We start from the raw sequence: 5,000 nt of genomic DNA, 5'->3' as shown, positions 1-5,000 counted from the left end.
CCCGCTTTACTGCAGCCTTGATCCAATTGTTGGCATATTGCCCCATCTCTATAAAACCAGGCGTGATGAGGTCATGTAAAGAGTAAAGCCTGGACATCCAGTATTGATCAGAACATCTGAGTGTGTATTTATGTGCGCACACACACACAACGTAATGTTCTGTAGTTGATGTAAAGACCATTTCTTACAGAATTAATGGGAAAAGGCTTCATCTGTTTGCCACAAATATTCAGTTATAAATACATTTCGAAGTATTGATTTTAAAGAAAGATTTACAGAATATCAACACATTGATCAGAATAAAGGACTGATCTGATGATTCCCAGAGTGTTACGAACTTTTAAAAGGGTCTAGAGGTGAGGACGCAACATTTATAATTAATGCTGGGACGGAGTTTTAAAAATGACCAGGCACAACGACAGAGTCAGGTTTAGAGGTTTATTATACGACACTGATAAGGAGTGTGAACTATTTACAAAGTGTGTAAAGGGGAAAAAAAAAAAAAAAAAAAAAAAAAACTAAGAGAGGCACCAAAGTAAAGAAATAAATATAACAAAACCCCAAACTAAGTTGCCCAAAATCCTTGTAAACTAGCCAAAGAAAAATGTGGAAAACAAACCGAAATCTTCAGCGCGTGCGGCGCCGTAACTAACCTACTCTCACTAGGACGAAAAAAAAAAAAAAAAAAAAAAAAAAAAAAAAAAAGGTACAAAGGGCGCTCACTCCTTACCTGATGTGTCTAACATGGAACAGCTACGTGCGAAATGTACGTCGTACGACCTAACCCTGTTCTCTTTTCCCCAAGAGAAAGGACAGTTAATTCTAGGCAACAATGTCAGGCAAGATGCTGGATCTGAACGAGTTAGACACATTAGCACACACTGGAAAACTGAAACAAATCAACTATGTCACGAAACACCTGCGTACACACTGAACAATGAGCTCTGAGCTACCGAACGTAACAAGCGGCGCGCTTTTTAAACTGCTGGAAGACGTCGGGTTGGCTGCACCGGCGACTCCGGGACGATGATGGACAGCCGCATCCTCCAATCAGCAAGCGCGTACCTGAGAGAACGAAAGAGACAGCTCTCGGGGAAAACAGACAAAAAGACCACGCAAACAACCAGAACACACACACAGCACGTAACACCCCCTCCCATAAGAACAAACTATATGAAGTTTCACAATTACCCACCAGAAGTATTACACTCTAGATAGGTGCGAAGAACGTGATCGCTGATGCCCTATCTAGTGTTTAATCGTTAGATTATAGCTCTGCACAATCAGAGACCAACACATTAATCTTTGGTTCTGGTTATACATACGTGATAGAAATACCAGAGGATTGTGATCCGTAAATACATTTACTGGGCGGTTGCTTGATCCAACATAAACATCGAAATACTGGAGGGCCAGAAGTAACGCTAACGCCTCTCTCGATTGTCGAGTAGTTCAACTGATGTTTATTAAATTTTCGCGAAAAATAACAGGATGATCAACTCCATCCTTATCTTCTTGCAACAGCACGGCGCCCGACCCACCGCACTGGCATCCAGCTCCAGCTTAAAATCTGACTCGAAATCGGGTGCACTTAAAACAGGAGTGTTACACAGTAGTGCTTTAATAGATTCAAACGAGTGTTGGCATTCATCAGACCACTGAAACCGACAAGAGGGACTGAGAAGTGACATCAATGGTTGTGCAACGATAGAAAAATTTTTACAGAAGCTGCGATAACCAGCCATGCCTAAAAATCTACTTAGTTCGCGTCGTGTAGCTGGAATTGGGAATTCAGCAATGGCGGTACTTTTGCTTCTAACGGGCGCACTTGACCTTGCCCAACTTGTTTTCCCAAGTATGTGATAGCTGCCTGGCCGAAATCACACTTGACCAAGTTCAAGGTTAAAGAAGCGTTAGAAAGACGCTCAAACTGTTCGCAGCAGAGATATGTGTTCAGGCCATTCCGCAGAATAGACCACTAAATCGTCTAAATATGCATTGCAGTTCAGAACTCCAGAAAGCACAAGGTTGACGAGCCGCTGAAAAGAAAACGATCGGGTGTCACAAACGCGGAAATATCAGAAGTACGCGGTAGCAAAAAACAGTCTGGAATGGTAACTGCGTTCACCTTTCTATAGTCCGTACAGAAGCGCGCCGTGCCGTCACTCTTTGGAACTAGCAGGCAGGTCCAGGGACTGCAGCTAGGCTTAGCAAGCCCATGCTCAAGCAGATACTCAGCGTCACTTCGCATAACAGCACGCTTCGTGACATTCACCCGATATGCATGTTGTTTGATTGGCACGGCTTCACCCACATCAATGTCGTGCTGCAAGAAGGAACATCATTAAACAAAGAAGAAAAAGCATTAATCAAATTCATAATATCAGCTCTCTGTTGAGCGGACAAGTGCAACAGATGAGAGGATAGTTCGCTTATCTCAGGATTCTTAAGTCTAACGCAGGTCTGGTGCATATGATGGGATACCACACCATCATCCTCAACATCACAAGCAGCACCGACACTACAGCAGGCCGTAACTACGGGAACGGGAGCGACAGCAACAACCGGGCGTGAATCTTCTCGAATATAATACCCTTTTAGCATATTCACATGACACACGCGAGATTTTCTTTTTCTGTCAGGAGTACTGACCACATAATCTGTATCGCTCAGCTTTTTTAAAACCTCGTACGGACCAGAAAAACGTGCGGACAGAGCAGAACCAACCACGGGAAGTAACAAGTACTTGATCGCCTTTCTGAAAACAGCGCTTAACTGATTTGCGATCAAACTGGGTTTTCATTTACTTTAGCGTTTTCTAATGACTCTCTCGCCGCAGAACATGCTTGATGTAATCGTTCGCGAAATTTACTCACGTAGTCCAGTACGTTCACTTTAGGGCTGGAATCAAGGGATAAAATATTTTCTTTGCGCATTTTTAAAGGACCTCTGACACGATGCCCGAACACTAGTTCGGCAGGACTACATCCTAAGCTCTCACTGTGAACAGAACCAGCGGCACCCCCTCGACCCACTCCTTACCTGAATCCAAGCACTACTTTCTCAGCATAGTTTTTAACGTCTGGTGAAAGCGTTCGAGCACCCCTTGGCTTTCCGGATGATAGGCGCTCGCGAATCTGTGAGTGATATTTAGAGAAGACAAAACTTGTGAAAAGAGTTTAGAAAGAAAATTAGTGCCTTCATCGGTTTGCACAATTTTGGGTAACCCGAAAGTAGAAAAGAACTTCACAAGCGCTTTAATAAAAATCACAGACGCGATGATTCGTCTCAACGGAATCGCTTCAGGAAAGCGCGTAGCACTACACATCATTGTTAACAGAAACCGATTAGCACTTTTGGTTTTAGGTAGTGGCCCAACACAACCCACAATGACATGCTCGAATGGTTCGCCTACTAAAGGAACTAGTGGCGCAGGAGGAACTATCTGGTTCGGTTTGCCTGTTATCTGACAGGTGCGACAGAATTGAACAACGTCAGTTTTCTAACGAGGCCAAAAGAAATGCATCAAAACACGATTATAGGTCTTGATTCCTAAATGAGCCGATAGATCATGGTCATGAGCTAAAGACAAAACGTGATGACGATAACACGAAGGTACAACAATTTGATACACGACACTCCATTCAAAGTTTTCCTTAATTTCTGGGCACCATTTACGCATTAGTAAATTATTTTCTATAAAATAAGCAGACTTTCTCCGCTGTGCTTCCTCCAAGGAGACAACAGCAGAGAAACACTTGCACAAAGTCGGGTCTAATGCTTGTGCGGAAACTACTTTCTCACGCGTCATGGGCAGTTTCACATTCCTCGAATTATCAGATTTTTCAGCAGGCAACACCAAAACACCCAGTTCCACTAACTGTTGCAAAACAGCACTTTTTATATCTCTTAAGCTGTTGTTTCGTAACCGCGATTTTAAAGTGGGCAGCGATACACAATAAATCGTCTTTCTGACATTTATCAATTAACTTAAGAAAAGTCTCCAAAGCAAATTCAGCCATAATTACGCCGAAACGCACGTTACCCAATTAACCAGTCACGCCGAAATTACCATATAAAACCGATTTACAAAAAAAAAAAAACAAAAAAAAAAAAAAACACAAACCCATGGTCACTCCACAATCCACGCCAGCAATAATTAATTACGACGGGAGATAATTTCTTACTTACCTATCCCGGACGAGCCCCCATTAAGTGTTACGAACTTTTAAAAGGGTCTAGAGGTGAGGACGCAACACTTAAAATAAATGCTGGGGCGGAGTTTTAAAAATGACCAGGCACAACGACAGAGTCAGGTTTAGAGGTTTATTATACGACACTGATAAGGAGTGTGAACTATTTACAAAGTGTGTAAAGGGGGAAAAAAATAAATATAACAAAACCCCAAACTAAGTTGCCCAATATCCCTGTAAACTAGCCAAAGAAAAATGTGGAAAACAAACCGAAATCTTCAGCGCGTGCGGCGCCGTAACTAACCTACTCTCACTAGGACGAGAAACAAAAAAAGGTACAAAAAGGGCGCTCACTCCTTACCTGATGTGTCTAACATGGAACAGCTACGTGCGAAATGTATGTCGTACGACCTAACCCTGTTCTCTTTTCCCCAAGAGAAAGGACAGTTAATTCTAGGCAACAATGTCAGGCAAGATGCTGGATCTGAACGAGTTAGACACATTAGCACACACTGGAAAACTGAAACAAATCAACTATGTCACGAAACACCTGCGTACACACTGAACAATGAGCTCTGAGCTACCGAACGTAACAAGCGGCGCGCTTTTTAAACTGCTGGAAGACGTCGGGTTGGCTGCACCGGCGACTCCGGGACGATGATGGACAGCCGCATCCTCCAATCAGCAAGCGCGTACCTGAGAGAACGAAAGAGACAGCTCTCGGGGAAAACAGACAAAAAGACCACGCAAACAACCAGAACACACACACAGCACGTAACACAGAGCCTTTCAGACAGAAGTTATATA

This window comes from Puntigrus tetrazona, chromosome 16 (genome assembly GCF_018831695.1).
Source record: "Puntigrus tetrazona isolate hp1 chromosome 16, ASM1883169v1, whole genome shotgun sequence".
NCBI lineage: Eukaryota > Metazoa > Chordata > Actinopteri > Cypriniformes > Cyprinidae > Puntigrus > Puntigrus tetrazona.
The sequence above is the reverse complement of the archived record's forward strand: the minus strand, read 5'-3'. Positions refer to the sequence as shown.